The sequence below is a fragment of the Jaculus jaculus genome, chromosome 1 (genome assembly GCF_020740685.1).
Source record: "Jaculus jaculus isolate mJacJac1 chromosome 1, mJacJac1.mat.Y.cur, whole genome shotgun sequence".
Classification (NCBI taxonomy): Eukaryota; Metazoa; Chordata; class Mammalia; order Rodentia; family Dipodidae; genus Jaculus; species Jaculus jaculus.
Window position 1 is genome coordinate 340,054,738 of NC_059102.1, and position 23,180 is coordinate 340,077,917.

Consider the following 23,180-nt stretch of genomic DNA (forward strand, 5'->3'; position numbering starts at 1 on the left):
TTTGTCCTCTGCAGCATCTGCCAGGTTCTCAGAATATGTAGGAAATATCAGTTGAATCCCTCTGTGCTGTGTGGATCACCCTGGGCCCAGAATACTACAAATTTGTTATTATTTAAGCTGAAATTATAAAGACAAGTTTTTGAATTACTGGCCATCTAATACTGCTGCAAAGGATTTCTGAAACATTAGCATATTGTTTGCTGTATATATAACCATGTTGAACCAATGTTAAGATAGAAGTGCATGGGTCCTCTGTGACCTCCCAATGTGACCATTTCTTTTATAGGTAAGAAAACAAGGCCTGGGCTGGCGAGGCCTGAAGCGTTGCCCAGCCATTACTGTTAGAGCAGAGCACAGGGTTGAGAAGCCCTGCTCATTTGCTGCAAGCCTTTGCCTCTATTGTCCAAGGGTGCTCTCTTATTTGATGCCTTTGAAAGGAAATTGGATTCTTAAAACAAACTTTTCTGGTCAGATTGACATTCTTGTTTGCATCTGGCTGGGAACATTGAGCTAGCAGTCTGAAACTGTCTTTGGCTTTCTTGCTGCATTAGCTGTGATTCTTTGAAAGCTCCTTTCCTTGTTTAGCAGCGCCATGTTCGAGACTTTTATCTGAAGGAGGTCGTGGATTCCTCCAGGCACTCAGAGGCTCTACCATGGCACAATTTCCTCAAAATGCCTGAGAGGTGGAAAAGATGATTTTTATGTGGGAAGGAGAATTTCTTAACATTAAATATTGACCATCACTGAAAGTTAGAAAGGAGTTTATGACTACCAATTCCAGTGATTTTAGTTTAGATCCAGGGAGACAAGCTTAAATAGGCTGCAGCTTCCTCTCTCTCTTCCATATTTTCTCTCCCCTGCTTTCCTCTCTTCTCCTCTCCTCTCCTCATCCCTCCTCTCTTCTGCTATCTTCCCTTCCTAGCCTCCCTCCTTTCTTTCTTTCTTGCCCTCTCTCCTTTACTTCCTTCTTCCCTCCCTCCCTCCCTCCCTCCCTCCCTCCCTCCCTCCCTCTTTCTTTCTTTCTTTCTTTCTTTCTTTCTTTCTTTCTTTCTTTCTTTCTTTCTTTCTTTCTTTCTTTCTTTCTTTCTTTCGTGTTGCGCACATAGTGATTACCTTCTCATTGCTGGGACAAAATGCCAAACCAAAAGCAAAACACAGATGGCAAAGGGTTAATTTGGCTTCTTACATTCATGAGGGGAGGCTTCATTATGGCATGGCAGAGCACAGTGTGGGCATCACTTCTTGCCACCGCAGCCGGGAAGTAGCAGCAAGTGTGAGCTGGCTACTGAGCATCCAGCAGGGCTGGACTAGTAAGGCTCAAGGTCCACCCCCAGAACATACTCCTCCAGCAAGGATCCACCTCCCAGTCTCTTCCAGCTGAGACCTAGTCACAGACACATCAGGCTATAGGGAACAGCTTACATTCAAACTACTGCAGTGTGTGTATATATGCCTTTTATATATGTGGGGGAACATGTGTATGGGGCAGGTGTGTGTGCATGTGTGTACTTGTGTGGAGGCCAGAGGTTGATACTGAGTCTTGCTGTATTGCTTTCCACCTTATTCATTGAGACAGGGTTTCTCCCTGAACCTGGAGTTCACTGATTGGACTAGATTAGGTAGGCAGCCAACTCCAGGGATGTCCTGTTTCTATCTTGCCAGTGTGGGGATTGCCAGTGTGTCCCACCATGGCCAACATTTTATGTGAATTCTATGGATCCAAACTCATGTCTTCATGTTTGCACAACAAGCATTTACCCACAGAGCCATCTCCTAAGCTCTTCTTTTTCTTTTTCTCTCTTCCTCCTTCTCTTCCTTCTTCCCTCCCTCTTTTCTCTCCAGCATCTCACTATATGACCTGGCTGCCCTTTAACTCTATATATTCCTGCCTCTCTGTACCCTAAGTGCTGGCATTACAATGTGTACCACCATGCCTGCCAAGATCAAGATATTCTGAAGCCCCCAGTAGCATTGGCAGTGGGATTAGAAGTCTCTCCAAGATGACATGCAGTCATTATTTTCTAGGTATGAAAGCTAAAGAAGATGAAGGGGCCCCATCTGAGGGGCATAAGGTATGCTGACCCTGTGGACTGACTGCTAGTAAGTACAGAAGAGACACTCTGAATGAGTAAGCATAGGATTTAGATACTGACTTGGACTGGGTCAAAGATGAGTGTCCAGTCATTAAGGAGGTGGCGAGGAGAAAGGAGCTGTTTTTACAATAATTCATACTTTGTCATGGCCAGGACCTCACACTGATGAACCCAAAGATGTGTAATCCTTCTTTGATTTGGCATCTCCAGAATTTAGGAGCCTGCCTTGTTCACATTCCTGACTGCATGTTGAATGAATCTAAGTGCATTAGGAGAATGGGAGAGAGAGAGAGACAGAGGCAGAGGGGGGGGGGAGTAATTAGAATAAAGCTTAAATATTCAAATATGCTTCTGACACTGATTACTAATATTTAAGAAATTATCATGACATTGTTAGCTAAGTCGGGCTTGAACAATTGGACTTTGGTTTCTAACATATGAGCAGCAAGGGAAGATGAATAGGCCACATGGCAGCAATGACAGAACAGCACGAGAGGGGTCGTCTCTGATAGAATCATGCCACTGAAGCGGGCTCTGCTCGTTCCTTCCTTCAACCAATAGCTCCATGAAGGCCGTTTGATAGGACACATGAACGACACGGAGACTGCCTTTGAGGGGCTCAGGTACCCCACTCCTATGCTTCTTAGCTTAAGTTTGTATTTTCTGTTGCATAATATAAAGTGAGAAAGTGCTGAATGAAAAACATTTTAAGGAAGTTCAGCTTTACTTTTTTTTTTTAATGCTACTTTAGAGGAATTTGAAGGCTCTGTCCACTTAATTTGTGGATTTTGTCCTCAGATCTGAGCGTTTGACAATGATTCTGGAGCTTCTTCCAAACAAGATACCTGTCCTCTAAAGACACTTGTGCATCTCAGGAATGCAGAGAGCGATGGCAGCCTCTCCCGCAGGACGCATGTCACAAACCCTGCAGGAATCCTCACGGGGGCTGAGTGCACTCAGGACGCTCGATCAGTCCTTACATGGGCAAAGGCTTTTTTTCTCTGAGCCTGCGTTTCTCTCAGACCAGTCAAGCAGACCCACGAACACAATGGTTTGCATATGACATTCTGTGGAGAGTGACCTAACAGGCCTAATGTGCTTATGAGAAGCAACCTGGAATGAGATCTCAAAATTCAGGCAGAAGCAGGGAGGACTGTGTTCCACCTGAAATCAACCACACACCAGAGAAGTGGTAATTCATGCCTGGTACTCTCATGACTCTTACATTTCATTCACATAGATGACTTCTACAGAAGAACAAGCTATCACTAAACATAACACCCTTGTATCAAACTCTGACTTCTACAGTGATCAGTTTTGAGCAGGGATGATACTCAAAATATTTGTAGGAAATCGCATGAAGAATTCTGTTAGTATTGACACATACTGAATCATCTTCAGTCAGAGTTTATTCTTCCCAAAATGCTCTTGTCAACGTTAATGGGAACATGGTCAATGCTCAGTCTGGTGGGTGCCTGTCAGGCCTCCCCACATGAAGCTCCAAAGCTCTGTGGCATCTTCTGTGGTGTGTGTCAGTGTCCTGATGGGAGCACCCCCTCGCCGCTTTCTTAGGCTTTACTGGATCCTTCATTCCTCAGCTCTAGAATGGGGTCCCTTCAGGGTTCCCTTCTCACTCCAGGTGACCTCATGCTTTTTCTATTCTTCAGTGACTCCTACCTGAGTCTCACAAGGGAAGCGTTCCTGAGCATTCTCTGGGGTAATGATCATCCTTGTTCTGCTTTCCACCCCTTCCCAGCCCTTACCACTACCTAATACTCCACTTGAAGTGGAATCTCACCCTAGTGCTCATCAGCTGCCTTGTCCACTAAAATGTGGCTCTGAGGAGGACAGACACCCCCTGGTTTCCCAATGTTCCTTGTATGCCTGGAAAAAAAAAAAGACACAAAACTTTCTGGCATAGAGCTAGGGCTCAATCTACATTTGTTGACTGCATAGATGGATGTGTCAAAATGGGACAGAAGCAGCCCACTGCCAGGCAAACCCATGGAAAGTGATTTGCCTTTCATTAATGATGATAACTTAGGTCAGAGGTGGGTCAGACCAGTGGTGGGTCAAATCCAGCTATACTCTTGTCTGTTTCTCGGATTGTCTGTGGCCACTTTCCAACTGCATGGAGGAATATGCCCAGAGGTGGTGCTAGACCTGCAAAGATGAACATAGTGTCTGAGACTTTGCAGAAAAATGTGTAGCAATCCCAGGTTAATTGTGTGTGCTATGGAACCAAAGTCATGTAAGGCTATGAGAATAGCTCTGAAGACATATGTCCTAGGTTCAAATACCACTTCATCCAACAGTGGCTTGGTTAAATCACCTGTTCTCTCCATGCCTTACTTTCTCTCCTGCTAACAAGAGCAAATAGGGTAGTTGTGAAAATAAGTTAGTAATTAGTTAGGTAATAAAATTTATCTGGAAACCCAGTGGCAGTGTTGGGAAGACTTGAGTACAGCCACATATAAATGCAAGGAAGTGTGCTCAGTCTATCTGGGGAGGTAAGTTACAAATTATGAAGTTTAAAAGCATAGATCATTTTTCTTTTTAAAAAATATATTTTATTTATTTATTTGAGAGACATAGAGAGAGAGAGACAATGGGCACACCAGGGCATCTAGCCACTGTAAACAATCTCCAGACTGATGCACCCCCTTGTGTATCTAGCTTACATGGGTCCTGGAGAATCGACCTGGGGTCATTTGGCTTTGCAAGCAAACACCTTCTCTCTAGCCCCATAGTTCATTTTTCTAATGGGAAAGGTTTACATGCAAACTGTGTCTGTGTAGAATACATATAAAGCACAAACAATGGGTGTGTCTTCCGTTTTCTGACTTGACTGAATTCACAGAAATGTCCCTTTGTAGCCAGTCACCCGGGTGCTCCATGTAGGCATCTGTGTGACAGTTTGTCTGATGTCTTCTTTGTATGTCGCTTTGCACATCATCCTAGGCATACTGGAAGGACCTCCCAGCACCCCTGCATGCTTCCTCTCCCCATCTTGAACTTTCCACTTGCAGCCTCAGCCACATTTTCCCCGTTTGCTGTTCAGTGTCTGTGTCAAGTTCTTCATCCTCTGGGATGGCCTCCTTTGTGTGAGTGCCTGAGACACATTTACTTGGTCCCTAACGAAGGCACACTGTTAGCAGCTGCTTTGTAGTTCGTGTTAAAACTCTCCCATGTCCACACACAACAGTTGTCTGTGGCTGAGGCGTGGGGCATAAGGCAGTGCTGGTATATTTGGAAGAAGGCCCAGCTGAAGCTGTGCCTAGCCTAGCAGGTAGCTACTTGCGATGGAAATTCTCAGAACACATTCTTAGGACCTGCAAGACCAGCATCTCCAGGATCTTTTACCGCCCTTTCTCCCTGTCTGTGCCACGGCTACCATCCTCCACTCTCTCACCCTCCCAGCCAGCTCCTTCTCAATATCTGGATGGTTCTTTACCCCGTTGACTCCCCTCCGTTTATCATCTCCATGACCACTCAGTCCGGGAAGCGTCTACAACAGGAGCAGCTTGGAGTCCCTTCTTCTCCTCTTGCTCTCCTTCTTCCTCCGTGTTTCCTCCATCAGTCGTTCTCCATCATATTGAAGAAGCTGGCTCACATGGACATCTTCTTCGGAGGCCACTGCTCTATCAGCAGGAAGAATTTCTGTTCAGCTGGCACTCTCCCCCAGCAGCTAGTTGAAACCAGTGACTTGTAGTTTTTGAGAGAATCGGTAGTGAAATAACTGATGAAAAATGAGAGAGATAAAGGGGTGATTACATGTCTTTGTAGAATGCAAGCACATTCAGTGACATTTTGCTGTGACCCCTCTATGCGCCGGCTGCTATGATGGAGCAGAGAGCAAGGCAGGAGTGGAGAGAGGTGAGAGGCAGAGGGACCCCTTCCCACCCTAGATCTGTGCCCAGTCCAAAGAACAGCTACTTTTTCTCTTGTTGTTCCTGCTCTGGTTTACCAGATGGAGGGAAAAAAGTGATTATTTTGCCAAGAATCCACTCCTACTATGGTATCCCAACATAGTCATTAGTGAGAAACTATGGAATGTGAAAAGCTGAGTTTTCATGCCAAGAACCCCAAAGTTATTGCAGCCAGTTGTTTCTTTCACAAGAATAAAAGTTTTATAATTGGTGTCTACCTCCTTCCTCTCCACACTGGCTCCAAGTCTAATACCTTTACCTGACACATTCTTCTGTTATCCATGCACTACTTTGATGTCATTTGCTGCTATGAATGAGTTCTATTTGCCTAATGTAGTCTTTTCATTTTGGGATATACGGTATTCTTATGTTTCCTTTCTCAAATTGCCATTTTATTAAAATAAAATCAATTCAGTCACTCTAAAATCAATGAGCTGTGGCAGTTTATTTGACTCCCATTTCTGTTTCTTTCATTACATTGATGTTACCAGTGGAAGATAGAAACTTCATGGACTCGGAACTCACATGTGTCCCTCGCAGTGAACAAACAGCTCCATTGCAGACAGCTGCCTATGCTGATCGTAATACGTCCCAAGTCACAATTCCATGGTGCCAAGACACTTTGGGACACTTTTCTAATTGCCACATCTTGCAAAGTGAGTCCTGTTGAGGTTTGATGACATGTCTTCCACAGCTAGGAGAACCTAACCTGAACACTATAGTTTAGATCTCTCTCTCTCTCTCTCTTTCTCTCTCTCTCTCTCTCTCTCGTGTGTGTGTGTGTGTGTGTGTGTGTGTGTGTGTGTGTGTGTGTGCATTCATGTACGCTTCTTCATGTGGTTGAGGGAAGGCACACAGATGTCACGATGTGCATGTGGAGGTCAGAGGACAGCACTGACTCCTGTCTTTGCCCTCCACCTTGCTTGAGGCAGGTTTCTTGTTCACCACAGCATTCTCCAGGCTAGCTGGCCCTGGAGCTTCCACTCCTGTGTCTGCCACTGTGTCCGGCTGGTACCTGGGATTTGGAGCTCTGAACCCCAGTCCTCACACTTGTCTGCAAGTCTTCTTGTGAGCCCCCGTCACTGTTTCTCATTGGATGCACCCATTTTACTTTACCTTATGAACTTCTCCATTTTGTAATCATTGGGAAGTGACAGGTTTCTTCTTGGTCACAAATTTTGCTTTTGCTTAAAAGTAGGGGTGCTATGCAAGCCCCTTCTTTGCTTTTGTGTACCAAGGCTGTTTCCCATCATCTGGGAACATGAGGCTGCTCTTTAGTGGCATCTAATAATCATTTCTCTGAGACCCAGATTCCTAGTGCAGCCACTGATTGGTATATTGTGATTGATAGATATCCATTTCAAGTTAAAGAGCTCTGAGCTCTGATGTCATCTGTTTGAAGGCATGGCTCCAGACAGAGTGAGTGAAAGAAATTTCCTACTCTAGTTCAGTGCCTAGATTCTCCCAAGTTAGTTTAATTTTCTCCAAGTTTTCTCCCAGGTTACTCTTCTCAGCCTGGGCTGGGGGCACAAAGGGCTCACTTGCTTCAACCCTGTGCATGCCCATTGGTAACGTCAGGGTTTCATTTGTGTTCTTTCAACTTTCTGGCACAGAGCACAAGACAGCTTCCTTAGTGGTGAGTTGGGAAAGCCTGACACCTGCTCCCCTCTGCTGCTCTTCTCTCCTGTACCCTGGGGATGATTGCTCTGAGAAACAGGATCTGGCCTGTGCTGGCTGCCAACTAGAAACCCCTGATTAGAATAATGCCCAGCAGGTTCCTACTTTTGCTTCGCCTTTCCCACCCTTAAACACACTAGGGGATGACTGTTTCTAAGAGCAAAATGACAAAATTGGGTGCATTTAACTGTTACATTTTGTGAGACACCTTCCCTGAGAGGCAAAGCTCAAGGAGGCTATTGGAACCTACCCAGTTGAATGAATGAAAGCAATTTTATGAACGCTATTTGCAACAGTTGTTTACATTTTAATACACAGTAATCAGATTAGGCAATGGGTGAGTATGGTGAGTAATCATCTCTAAGTGGATAGTATTTGGGGCAAACAGAAAGCAAATGACATAGGGCTTAAGGTTGAGGCTACTCAGAGCTTTGGTTCTCTGGATATCCTTAGGTTTGCTTATTTTTTAGCTGATAGCAGCTTTTTTGGGCCTCTATTTCTGCCCTCCTCCTCCTCTTCAACTTCCTTCTCCTCTGTTTCCTGCTCATCTTCTTTCTCTTTTGCTCCTGTGAGTCAAGGTTTAACTCTGTTGCCCTAACTGGCTTGGTCCTTGCCATGTAGCTCACAATAGCCTCATTCTCAGGCTGCTGTTCCTTCGTCAGCCTTCAGGTACTTTGGGTGGTTATAGGCGTGTATTGTCACACTTAGCTTCCCTTCCGTTCTCCTTCCTTTATCTTCCTCAGTGTGAGCTAGTCCTGAAGGGAGGATGAAGATCAATCACTGCCATGAAGCTCTTGTGTCCTGTCACTTCAGGTCCTGCAGAAAGGCAATGACAGCAGCTGGACACAGTCCTTATTCAGGGATGACACTCGATTGGCACACACCTGAACAGAGAATATGCAGATGAAATTGCTTCTCACCTGAAACCCCAGTGTCAGGAAATTTAAGAATACTTAAAAACCAGCCAGGTATGGTGGCACATGCCTATAATTACAGCACCAAGGAAGTGGAGGCATGAAGATTACAAATTCAAGATCATTCAAGACTCTGACTCAAAAAAAGGAAACTACCTGATGTTGCACATGAAACACTTTGACAAGAAAATGAGAATTATACAAGGGGTGGTACTCATAAGCAAAAATAGAAACATTACTAAATATGCCAAGAGGTCAGAAGAGCGGTGATATGGTATGTCTAACCTTCGTAGATATTAAACAACAACAAACCAATAAAGTTTAAAAATGACAAAAAAAAAATTCAAGCAAGAGAGTGGTTGTATCATCCAGAAAGGCTGAGATTTAATCCTGGGTGAAAAAAAGAAAAAGAAAGGGTATGTTAGAAGAAAATATTTTATCATCCTTCTGTAATGTTTCTTTTTCTTTTCATTACTTTTTGTTTGCGGGAGGAGACAAACTTCTCTTTGGAGATAATTTGCCAGATTCTGGATGGAACACAATGAAATGGAGCAAAAGACACTTAGAAACATTATAAGACCCAGGAGCTTTCGAAGCACCCCGCCCGCCCCCTCCCCATCCCTATTTACAAAGGAAAGAGAGAGCAAGGCGATGACCTCACTGGGTCCTTTGAAGGATTGCTACTTAGTAAGGAAGAAGAGCTGGGCACTATGAGTCAGCTTCAGTCAACACCAGGCATGACTTATCCCTAGAGCATTCAGGAAGCTGGATTCCGCCCGGGCCCTCTGGGAGGCCCATGTCCTTGAAAGCAGTTTGAGGCTGCGGCTGCAGGGGGGTTGACAATGATAATTTATATGTCACCACATCTGTCCTCCAAAGTAAGCCTGGTGCAGTGTAGCACATATACCTGTTGATTCTTCCATGGTTTTTTCCTTCTTAGAATATTAAGGGAAGAAGAAAACTATGGTGTGTACCTAACTCCATGTCCTTTGATTTGAATAACACTGATATTTGACATAAGAGAAAGAAAATAGAGATCTCTACACACATGCACACACACACACACACACAATACCCATGTGTGTCTATTTGTGTGGTTATACATATATGTAAATAGCTCATAAAACTTAGAGAAACATAAAATGTATATGAATATGATTTGGCCCAAACTATCACATATATAAAGTTAATTATTAGCTTGGCAAAACGATTTTCGCCTTCCAAGATGATTTTTCACTATATCTGAAATGAATGAACAAGAAAACTCCCATTTATTTTTGAAATTGAGTTTGTTGTACAGTAATAATAATAGTAGTTAGTCCTTAGAAACCTTTTCTCTTGTGGTAGGTACTGAGCTAAGAGCTTTGTATGAAATAGCTCATTCAAGGCTGGAGAAATGGCTTAGTGGTTAAAGTACTTGCCTGCAAAGCCAAAAGACAAAAGTTCCATTCCCCAGGACCCATATAATGTCAGATGCATTAGGTAGTGCATGCATCTGGAGTTCTTTTGCAGTGGCTAGAGGCCCTGGCATACCCATTCTCTCTCTCTCTCTTTATATCTGCCTCTTTCTCACTCTCTTTTAGATAAATAAATAAATAATAGCTCATTTAAACCTTCTAATCACTTTAGGAGGTATGATGTTTTTATCCCCTGCTTTTCATAAATTATGGCTTATAAAGTTAAATAATTTCCCCAACACTATACTTTACCTGGGATTTGACTCCTGATAGGCTAACCTTAGAAGGAGTACTCACCTCTACTCAATGGTATTTCGGTATCTGGGAGTTACTATGGATCTTACACAAAATAACACATCTGTGCACATCGCTTCTGACAAACCTAGGTAGCATTACAAATAAAAGTATTAACCCTTGCTTTGGATCTAAGAACCCTTCCTTGTGGGCTCCACTTTTCTTTCCATAACTAAGCATTATGGTTTGTTTTCTAGGTTTGGAAAAACCCAGTGTCAAATGAGTCCACTGCATTCTTTTTTTTTTTTTTTTGTTTTTGAGGTAGGGTTTCACTCTAGTCCAGGCCGACCTGGAATTCACTTTGTATTCTCAGGGTGGCCTTGAACTCATGGTGATCCTCCTACCTCTGGTTCCCAAGTGCTGGGATCCAAGGTGTGTGCCACCATGCCCAGCTTCCCAGTACATTCTTGTGGTATGACCATGTGGCAGATGCTCATCTTGGGCACAGAGAGGCCTAATGTGCAAAGATAGAATGCTAAGAAACTGCCAATTCAGATTTTTTATGTGCAAAAAACTTACAGTCCTCATGATACAGAATGAAGTATGCAGGCATTGAAGTGTTTGAATGTTGGATAGGAGCTATTGACTTTCATGTGTTGAATCACCCTTGTACACAGATCATGTGGGGAAAGGCCACTTCCAGCAGTGTATGATGTTGTCCAAAAAAAAAAAAAATCCTAGTCCAGGATCTGACAGCTTAGAACATCCATGGACTCCCCCCTCCACTGCCATGGCATTGCCTACACACCCACACTCCTCATATTGAAATGGCCTTGAATGAGTGATAATGCTGGGGATGGCCAATGTTCATTCAGCTAATAGTCTACAGAATTGCCTTCCAAAAACCCAAGCAAGGCAAAGGAAGATGGATGAGGAGCCCTGGTCCTACAAAAATATGACATCACAGAGGTGAACAATTGCTGAAGCCCCAGGTGGGTTACAAAGTGGGTAAGGTGAGTGTACCAGTGTGGACAAACACTGGAAGGGAGGACTGGTAGAGCAGAGGTCCGGATCTATGCTTATCTGTTAGCTGAAGTTTTGATCTCTAAGCTGGGAAACACATAGCCAGAAATAAATGTTTAAGGCATGACATTCTTTCCATGTGAGGACACTACATTCTTTCTATTTGGTGACAAATGACTCAATAGAGTGCTTGGTTCCATTTTATGATCTAATTCCATAAAAATGCAACCCTGGGTGTTGGGTCCGGGCATTTCAGGAAAGAGTTAAAGCAGAATATTGCTGCCTCACGCTTTTCTTCCTTTTTGGTGGATGGCAGGCTGGGACAGGAGTGTCAGCCTCTTCCAGAGGGGATTTTTCTTCCTCTCTGTGGTTTCTGCTTTCTGCCTTCTATGGCACAGGACGAGTCCCCCACCTTTCCCCTTCCCTGTGGCTTGAGAACACGCGGACACTCTCCATGGACATAAACCCACAGAGAGAAGTTTTAACAAAAGATGGGAAAGCATTTCCATTTGTAAAACCCCAGGAGTGAGCGAGTGTGTGGGCGTGTGTGGGTGTTCGTGGTCCACGCCGGGGAGTCTGATGAGGAGCGCGGCTGACGCTCCAGCAGTGGTTAGCCTCTCAGCAAGCGGACAAGGCTTCCAACAACAAATGGTGACATTTACACAGATATTTGTGGCTGTGCTTTCCATTTCTTCTTATAGGAAGTGAGTAGGATTTTTAAATGCTTTGGTGATGTGATCAGTAGACAGTAGTGGGAAAGAATTTCTCTGAAACTTGACTTGCAATCAAAATAAGGAAGAAGATCGGAAAGAACTGAGAATATTTCAGCTAATCAGGATGTGGCACTTTCCGACATCTGGATGTCCAAACAAGTGTTTTGCATTCAATACTATTAACATGTGTCACTTTAATGAATATTTTCCTTTGGAGTCTGTTGGGTGGTTACATTTTTGGCAATTATCTCATGGTCTGTTGCTTACATTACCTGACCCACAGTCTATTTTCCTCATGTTGGCTGTGGGAAAGAGAAAAAAAATGGAAAATATCCCAGAACCTGGAAAACAGCACAGGGAATGTAATGTGGTTCATCTTTTAATTGTACCTCTTCAAACAGCAGTTCTTACAGAACTGTCTCCTGGCTCTCTGTGACATCACATGCCATTAAAAAAAGAATAAGTTCCACTTGCACCTAAAACACAGAAAAACTCACCAAATAAATGTGTTTATTTTATCTTTGTAAGCCTGAAATAAAAGGCCAACCTTCACCTCCTGAAAAAAATCAATCAGAGGTGAACAAACTACCTCAGATCAGAAAGAATTTGTGGAGACCTCATAAAGAGGTCTTCTAATTGATCACTAGAATTTGTCCACACATGAACTCATGTTCTGAAAGGACTGCTTATCCTTTTTTACAGGCACTTAGCCTCATGGCAAAGATGAGTTCTGTACTGATTCCAAGGCCCTTTCTGAGGAGTAGGGTGGCTTGGACCTTGAAGAGCAAGTGCTGTTGGAGTAACCAGGAGCTCTCTCTCTCTCTCTGGCTGTCCAGCCCAAGGCTGTGCATCTTCTTGTGTATATGAATGTATGTGGATGTATAAATGTGTATGGATGAGTTCATGGATGTACATGTGGGTTTATGTGCGATTGTATATGTATTGTAACTGTACATGCATAAGTGTGGTATAAAAGTGTATGTGTAAAAGTGTGACATAAGAGTACATATGTATACGTTTGCTTGTATGTGCTTCATTAGACTAGGAGAATATTTGGAACTGGATCCAGTTAGTTTTAAAAGCACAGGCATTGGAGTCATAGACCATAGGTTAAACTCAGATGCCATCATTCTCTAGCTGCCTGGCCTCAGATCAGTTGCTGTCGTTCTTGGTCTCATTGTCTTCATCTGTAAATGGGCAATGGCATTACTACCTGCCTCCTTGTTACTGTGAGAGAGTGTGTATGCGCTGGTTTATTTGCATAATATTTTATATAATAAGCTATCAATATTGAGAGGAGAGATAAAATTGACTGGCTATTTCTTACTTCCACAGTTCCTAGAACTGTTTTTCTTTCTTCTACCTCCTCCTCCTTCCTTTTTTCCTTTCCACCTGCTGCCCCTTCCTTCCTGAAATGGAGCTTCACACTGTTGACGCTCCCTCACAGCAGCCTTTGGATTCCTACTTCAGAGCCATCCACCCTCAGCCACTAAGAAAAGCATCGACTCTCTCCCCTCTGCTCGCACAGTTTCCCATGTTCAGGCTGCAGGTGTGCATGGCCCACAGTTCTGCCACATGAAAGCCAGAGGTGGAAGTATGGACAGTGTGCTATACTCTTTCCCCATACAATCCACAACGCACAGCCCAGATGCCCCTACAGATGGGAACGAGACCAGAAGTACAAGGAACACAGTGGTCTGCTGTCTTTGGGTTTCATTGAGCAGTCTCTTTTTAAGTTCCCTTGTGTTGCTCTAAGATGAAATATGAGAAACTTAGCAGGCACACTGTCTTCCCACACTGGGCCAGTGAACTCATCTCTTCAGTTGCCTGTGATGGTCAGTTTCCAGCCTCTTTTAGTTTCTTCAAATTTTGTTTGCTAAATTTACTTTATAATGTCACCTTTAGAAAGCTGAATCACTGTCATTTCAGAATCATTTCCTTGCTCATTCACAGATACCCTGTAGGTGATTAGATACTGGGACTACTCACCTAAGACATTGTCCCTAATTTCAAAATAGTCACAGTACTGTTAAAAATACTAACAAATTAGTGATTTCTGTGGTGTGGGACATGCTGCAATGATGGTGTGGGAAGATTGAAAAAAGACAGGAGAGATGAAAAGACATGTCCAGAATACCAAATCTTGAAAAGTATGGAGAAAATGTTCATGGTTGTGTCCCATAATTTAAAATCTATATGCTTACAGACTGAACATATGCCTCTTTCTTTTGGTTGCCCAATGCATCAATCTCATTTAATTTTATTGCTATTAATGCTATTTTTGTGGCACTAATGATCAGTCAAAACCAGGGCCTCTGGCATGCTATTTTAAGCACTCAGCCACTAAGCTATATCCCCAACCCATCGTAGACTTAATATGTAACTACTAATGGCATTTTTGGGTTTGGAGTTTGTTTCTTGATGTAGTGTCTCGCTCTACTCCACACCAGCCTTGAATTCACAGCAATCCTCCTACCTCAGCTCCCCAACTGTGAGCCACTATGGCTGATGTTAGCAATAGTTTGATTTTGAAATGAAAGCAATGCTACAGTTGAATTCAGTTGGGATTTGTCAGTAAAACTTAGGACATTAAGTATACTTTTAAGAAACAAAAGTTTAAAGTTAAATAAAAAAGAGAAAAAATATTAAAGTTAATAACAGTAATGGGGACCAGGCTAAAATATACCACCAGATGGAAAAGACTTATAACCTGCTTGTACTGTCTTCCAATTTTGCACATAAACAGTGCCATCAGAAATTTTTTTCTATTACTTAGGAGTGTGTTATGCTGCATGTAACAGAAAGATGGCAGTGGATAGGAGCTTCCACAAGGTCTGAGGTGGTAATGTCCAGCTCATGTGGCCATCGGGGGAAGCCATCAAGGGCATGGTCTCTTTCAAGCATCTCTTCCTATCATCCCTCTGGTGTAGCTTCCATCCTCATGTTTGCAAGATGATGACTTCATCTTCAGGTATCATGTATATTCCTGATGGAGGAAAACGGGGTAAAAGTAATGCAAAGGCTAGATAAGTCTGGCCTTTGTCTTAGGAAAATAACTCTACAGCCTTCACTATAACTTCATTGTGCTGTGCTGGGTAATAAAGTCATGCTGAGCTACAAAGATTCTGGAAAAGTGACTACTTCTGCCCTAAACACAATCTGGGCTCAGTAATGAGGAATGAAAGAATGCAGATGGAGTAGGCAGCCAGGACTGTCTGCCACGTTTCCTTAAGAAATTAGATAGTTGCTTAAACTCTTGGATCACTCACTCACAAAACTCAGTAAAATATATATAGGGTAAAACAATTCAAACTTTGCATGGACCATCGGAGTCCAAAGAATTTGTCAATCACAGAATTGGCCTGGATAGTTTTTACCTTTTTCCATATTGCTGTAAACACAACTTGTTCTTTTTGGTGAGAGCAAGCCAGTTACTTTAAACTTGCAAGCGAAATACTTCTATGCTTCTTTTATTATCTATTTTTTGAATTCTTGATGTGTGCCATTAGATATTTTCATTGGGTTGTAATCAAAATTTTTATTAAAATATGCCTTGGCCTTAGAATAACATTTCACAGAAGAGCTACATAGCACTGTGAAGGTAGAAACCAACAGGCTCAACAAGGAACCAAGCAACACATATTTATTGGATCTGGTGATCAAAGCAATTTTCATACAAGTCGTTAGGGTTTCCTTCAGCACCTGGCTCCCAGCACTGTGCATCCCGATGAAGGAAAGCTCTGACTGACAACTGCATCTGCCAGAGGAATGATTGTATCAGCTATCCCCTGTCCCCATCATCACCAGGAAGGAAAAGCAAGTCCAGACTTCAGAATTCAAACAAAACTTAATGAGGTCAATTTATGCTTGATGGTGGGCTTAGCCCAACCTGACACCTAATATAGCAAGGTTTGAATGATTCGAAGATAATGAAAGGTGGAAAATGGTGGGGGTGGGGATGGGAGAATAAAAACTGAACAGGGGAGAGAAATTTTAAAAATATGTTGGCAGGGAGGAAGATGACATTTTAAATAGCAACACTATTTGGCTGCCTCAGCTCTTGCTGCATATGAGAATGATTTTTTTAGTTGAAAACTTCATTTTGACAATTTTTAAATCTTTATTAAAATATTATAAAAAGGGCTGGAGAGATGGCTTAGCAGCTAAGGCACTTGCCTTCAATGGCTAACAATCCAGTTTGATTATCTAGTGCCCATGAAAAGCCAGATGCACAAAGTGGCACATGCATCTAGAGTTTGTTTATCGAGGCTGTATGCCCTGGTATAGGGGTACTCAACATTCTCTCTTTCTCTCTCTCTCTCTCTATCTCTCTCTCTCTGTGTGTCCTCTCTGACTCTGCTTGCAAATTATAATAATCTATTTGCATATATGGATGTGTGTGTGTGTGTGTCCATATATGATGTCCAGATGTGGTGGCACATACCTATAATCTCAGCACTCTGGAGACTGAGGCAGGAGGAATAGTTGTTTAAGATCAGCCTGGTCTACATATGGAAACGGCACCTCAAATGGATGAATGAATAAATTTAACTATTTGTCTGCCTTTAAAAAATTTGGAATACCAAAGAAAATCCACAGTAAAGCAAGAAGATTTTTACAAATTCTGCAACATAAATAGGAAGTTCGAGCATGTCAGGAGGCAGGTGGTTGCTGCACTCTGTGTATCTTTGTCTGCCTCTGTCCTAAAAGTAATATGAAGCCTCTGGAGTGTTTGTTAACTCTGTGTCAAAATCTCCACTGGGTTTTCTGCTTTTCAAGCGGACATTATCATCTCAGAAAGGTATGTGTGGTGGTTTGATTCAGGTGTTCTCATAAACTTAGGTGTTCTAAATGCTAGGTTTCCAGCTGATGGAGATTTGGAAATTAACAACTCCTGGAGGCAGTGGGGGTGGGCTTGTGGGTGTTACAGCCAGTTTTCCTAGGCCAGTGTTGGCACACTCTCCTGTTGCTATTGTCCACCTTATGTTGCCCAGGAGGTGATGTCCACCCTTTGCTCATACCATAGTTTTCCCTGCCATTGTGGAGCATCCTCTCAAGTCTGTAAGCCAAATTAAACCTTTTTCCCCCAAAAGCTGTTCTTGGTTGGGTGATTTCTACCAGCTATATGAACCTGACCACAGCAGTGAAGTGGTTCTGAGGAGGGGGGCCATTTGCTGCTGGACACCTGTCTGTGTGGCTTTGGCCTTTTGGAGCTGATTTTCAAAAGGAATGTGGAAGGATTTGAAACTTTCACCTGAGAGATGCTTGCAGTGGTGTACGGACACCTTGATGGACTATTCTGGTCAGAGTTGAAAGACCTGCATGCAATAAGAACTATGGACTGTGAGGTTTGGGTTATGAGGGTGAGAAAAAGCTTTGCTTAGACTGGGCTAACAGTCTGTGTGAAAAGCTTGCTGTTATGCCTGTGTCCTGAGAACTTGTGCAGGGCTGCTTTGTGTATAAATGAACTGGTGTGTGCAGAGGACTGTGGCACAGAAATGAATCTTTGGGTGAACTGATGCCTCCTCAGCTGCAATTGAGTGAATACAACCTTTGAGAGTGAGCCAGCTGACCTGCACTGTGGCAACAGGAAGAATGTAGACTCTTTTGAAGGGATCCCAGTGCTCAAGGAGTGTCCCATTCTTTCAAAATCTTCTTTATCTACCCCACCCCCGGATTAACAATTGACACCCTACCTGGTATGGTGGAGTATAACAAATGCAGGAAAGAGAAGGTCATTGTATTTGCAACATGGTCTTGTGTATTGGAAACAGCCATGGGCAGTGTGAAGCAGGTTTGCTGGCTGCCTGCCTGGAGACCCTATGGAGCCATGAAGATGAACTGTGGATTGTAGTGGAGACCCAGCTAAGATGTTGGGACCATGACATAGCTGCTAAGGAAAGCTGCTGGCCCCAGATAAAGTTTTCCAGGACTGTGAGTAGCCTCACTGGAGGGGCGGAATTGGAACTCCAGAGACTTGTTACTGGTTAGAATTATAGGACTTGGAGATTTGTCACTGGCTAGAGTTGTTTGACTTAGAGCTACAGAGTTTGATGTTTGCCCTAGTTATTTTAATTCTTGTATTGGTTGAATATTTCTTTGCTATGCCCAGTGCCGTCTTTTGTAGTATGAGTGATTGTTCTGTGCCATTATGGGTTTTTTCCGGTTAAAAGATCTTGGACTATGGGTATGTATTAACATCTGCGGAATTGATAAAAACTATGGGAACTTTTAAAGTTGGATGAATGCATTGCATTTTGCAGCATGTATGGTTATCAGTTTATGGGGGTCAGAGGTGGAATGTGGTGGTTTGATTCAGGTGTCTCCCATAAACGTAGGTGTTCTGAATGCTAGGTTCTCAGCTGATGGAGATTTTGGAATTAATACCTCCTGGAGGTAGTGCATTGTTGGGGGCAGGCTTTTGGGCATTATAACCAGTCTCCCCATGCCAGTGTTTGGCACACTCCCCTGTTGACCAGGGGGTGATGTCTACCTTTTGCTCATGCCATTGTTTTCCCTGCCTTGGTAGAGCATCTCCTGGAGTCTGTAAGCCAAAATAAACCCCTTTTCTCAAAAGCTGCTCCTGATTGGGTGATTTCTGCCAACAATGCGAACCTGACTACAACAGTATGGTTGGTGGAGTTAATTAGAGAATTATGATACATATAGTCATAAATGCAAATATTACAATATCTAGAACAACACAAGTTGATTTTCATCAGAAGATGAATAATTGGACTTCCATAAATCACAGGTGACAATGGGTAGCCAAGGTGATCATAAGGTGCCCACCCATATTTCCTCATGGATTGAGAACCCACAGAAATGCCCCAGCTCCATGCTCTCTCCACAAGTAAGTAGCCTGAGCTTGTTTATCTCACATTTCTTTCCCATCCTTCTCCCCTCAGGTTGTCTCTCTTATTGACTACTGATTATTGTACAACAGAGTGCAATGACATGCCTTGCAAAATCAGAAGGGTTACTAAGGTGATGAAAGTAAACATGGAGAGCTGCCCCTTTGCTACATGGTCATTGGCCTTGAGGATTTGTGAGAGTTTTGCCACCACAGTTATCACTGGCAGATGTGCCAACCTTTCCCATTGCCTATAGTAAATCTAAATTGCTTATGGTGATTCCATTTTCTCATCACTCACTTATTTAAGAATGACTACAGTGAAGCAGAATTTTAAAGAAGAATATAGAAGAGTCCTTGTTGTTCTGAAGCAGTAACAGACCCATTATGATTAATTTAACTTTACTTATTAATATCCATGCAAGTCAGTTTATTCTGCTTAGTGAATAAAAATGAAGTAACTTTAATGTGTAGACTGCTTTGGTGAGCCATTCTTTTTTAAAATGTTTTATTTATTTATTTGAGAGAGAGAGAAAGAGGAAGAGAGAGAGAGAGAGTAAATGAGAGAGAGAGTGGGTGCACCAGGGTCTTTAGCTGCTGCAAATAAACACCAAATGCATGCGCCACCAAGTGCATTTGGCTTATGTGGGTCCTGGGGAATCAAACCTGGGTCCTTTGGCTTTGCAGGCAAGCATCTTAACCACTAACCCATCTCTCCAGCCCTGAGACATTCTTGAGTTTTCTATATAGCTAGGGACATGTTAGTTTAGCCAGGAAGATAGAATTTACATAAAATAGAGCACAGACTGAGAAAAACACCACTGGAAATGCTACTTTCAAGCTGAAGTTAAAAAGAAAAAGGTATGTGCAGCAGTTACCTTCTTGTTGTTTGTATACAACATCCAATACGAAACAGATTATGAGTGGAGGGGATTTGATTCCGGCTTATATTTCATAGGGGAAGTTTCTTCATGGCAGGGAAAGTATAGCAGGCCAGCAAGCTGGCTCACACCATCATCTGCCAGCAGAGAGGAAGAAGCAAGAATGTGCTTACCACACTGGCACGTGGGGCTGGATTGTAGAACCCCAAGGCCAGCCTCCAGTGACATGCCTTCTCCAGCAGGGACCCACCTCCCAAAGCTCCAGGAGCTGGGGATTAAGTATTAAGGCTTAATCACAAACACATGAGGCTGTGGAGGATGTTTTATGTTCAAGTTACCACAGTATGTAAGAGTTTCCTTTCTCTTGAAGCTTTTAAGGGTATCCAACCTATATCCCAAAGGCTCCATGCAGCCCAGGGTAGCCCAACACAAAATAATAAACTTAAAATATTATTGGATTTGTTTTGGTGTTTTTGTAACTTGATTGCACAGTTCTCCAGTGTGAACTTTGTAGACAACAGTGCCATGTGGCAGTGTCCCACAACTTAAAGATATGGATGCTCTCTCAACCCATGGATTATGGGTTGGTCACATGTGGATGTGTAGCCCAAGACAGTTCTTGGTGCACCATGGTTCAGAGAAGTCAAAAGGTTGAATACCCCTGGAAGCAGGGTGGTGCCTGGTAAAACTGTGTCAGTTAGACACTGGGAGAAGGAACATAGAATCAGCGTTCAGCGTCAGCAAGGGGATGGCTCATAGCACATCACTTTTTGACCTTTGATTCTGGCTCGTAGACTCCTCCTTTCACTGCTTCGTACTGCACCCCATTATTCTTATATGCCATGGAAAGGAACACTACCTAGTTCTCCATGTGTGTTTCTCATTTAAGTACTGTGGGCTTTAGAAGGGCACCACTGGGCTGGAGACGTGGCTCACTGGGTAAAGCACTCGCCATGCAAAAGTGAGAACTCAAACTTGGATTCCCGAACCCACACAATATGCCAAAGAGATTGGCGACATGTGCCTGTAATCCCATGCTGGGGAGGCAGAGACAGACAGATCTTGGTCTCACTGGCTAGCCAGTCTAGTAGAAGTGGCTAGCTCTAGGTTCAGGGAGAGACCTTATCTGAACAAAACCAACAAAAAAGATGGGAAGTGACTGAAGACAACAGCTGGCTTCAACCTCAGGCCTTCGCATGTCTGTGTGTGTGCGCACACACACACCTATACATGCCCCCCAAGTGTACTTGCTCACAGACCTTTAAAGATACCCTGTATATTATCAGCTTCATGCACCTACCCCCCAAAAGCATCCATAGTCTCTTCTTACAGAAAATCTGTCTAGAAAGACTTAACCATTGGCTCACAAATCCTGCCAACTCCACAGCTCTCAACCAGAGTCCCTCTATGACACTTTATTGTTTTCCTCATACCAAGAATTTGGCTACGGGCTGCACAGAGAAATGTTTCAGGAAGTTCTGGAAAGCACTAAATGTCATGTTAGCATGGAATGATTAGATCCTAATTGTCCCGGGCTGGTTACTTGGTGATCCCACTTGTAGCCAGGATTGATAAAGCCTCACCAAGCCCTGAGTGCTTGGTGGCTAAATTCCTCTTGGTCTATGTCCTCCTCTCTGTGGTGTTTCCACAGTCTGCTCTGTCTTCTCTCTTCAACTGAAAGTCAAGATGGTGTTAGAATAGACCCCTCTTCAGAGCTAGATGTTTTCTCCTCTAGCTCTGTTCACATGATTAACAGTAGGAAGTCTGCTTCAGGCATCATTTTCATCTTGGCCTTATTATATCTAAAATTCACATTGACTTCCCATAATCAAATTTCTATAAAATTGCTCTCAAGCCCTTTCCACAACTCATCAACCTCACCCATACCTCCTTACACACACTGTGTATGTTATTTCATTCTCGAGAAAGTTATAGCCTTGAAATTTATCTCATTTGTCCCTTTTGCCTCCACCCATCTCCACTTTGTTTTCTTTCCATAATATTACATTGTTACCCCCTGTAAATTTTCCATACTTGAGTTATATTTTCCTTTGCTAACATAATCTGGTTTTAGTCACTTCTTGGATAAGTCTGCTCATTAAGACAGTTTTGTCTGTATTTATGTGTTTTTGCCTTTCATGCATTTTGATTGTTTATTTGCTGACTCTTGGCATCTCAGTGTTTTTGTGAGAACTATGTTAACCACCTCCTGTCCTGTTTACACTATACACAGAAGCCATTCAATAAATGGCTACCTGACCACCAGTCTTCTGTTGACCAAGTGTAACCTTTAACCCACTCAGCGTAAGCCAAGTCCAAGACACAACCCTCGTATCTCCTGTCCTGACTGGACTGCAGAGCTTTCTGCCCAAATCCTGTGGTTAGAACCCTTTACTGTGAAGATCACTATCTTTGGGCACAAGTATTGCTTGATGCCTGACCAACAGCACTTCCCACGCTGAGCACGCAAGCCTTTGGTTTGCAGCCAAAGGCAATTCTGTATAGAATGTGGAGTTGTTTGTGATTCTAAGTTCCGTGTCCTTTCTGCTTCTTCTCCAGAGCCACTCCACTGCTAAGGATTAGCATCCGCTCAGCTGTCAGCTGCCATAGTTGTTTAGATCCATTATCTGTTGCATAGTTTGAAGTGGTGGCTGTGGATGCAGTTTCTTAGCACCCATGAAGTACAATGGCCCTCTGCTAACCATATGGAATGGCCACATGGATCTCAGCATGCTTGGACTGTAGCATGTAGCGTGGCATACACACAGTGTTCTTTGGTGGCTGTCTCTGCAAAGCCTTGAGAGAGAAGATTCTTCTCCTTTGCTACCAGCTGGTGGTAACTCAGTCTTTGTGATCTAGATGACTGACTGGACCAGTGAGACCTGGAATTACCCACATCCAAGAGGTGAAGCTAAGTGCTTCTAAGACTTCAGTGTGCCTTGGAATCTTCTGTAGAGCCATTTGTTAGCATATGGATTGCCAGGCTCCACTTACAGAGTTTTTGAACTGGTAGGTCTGGAGTTGCATTTCTAGTAAGTTCCTAGGTACTCCTGTTGCTGCCCCAAGAACCACATTTACAGGATCACTGTCCAAGACAACACTGGCCACCCAGCTTTTCCTCTGGGCGGGTCTCGTGGAGAGTCAAGCTCCTGGCCATAACTTACACTTGAAAGTAGCCGTCCAGCTTCCCTCCGCCTGTCTGTGGGGTCAATGAACTCTTTGCTGTGTTTTATTAGCACCTTTATTGTTCTCCCCTGGGTCATGCTTAAGATAATCATGTCAGGGCAGTAATGCTCCCTCAAGGATCAGAATGACTTCCACACTTGTCACCACTAGGAAGTACAACCCAAGCCATCCGATTAAGATTTCTATTTGCCCAAGGGCTGGAATATTAACTATAGCTCTT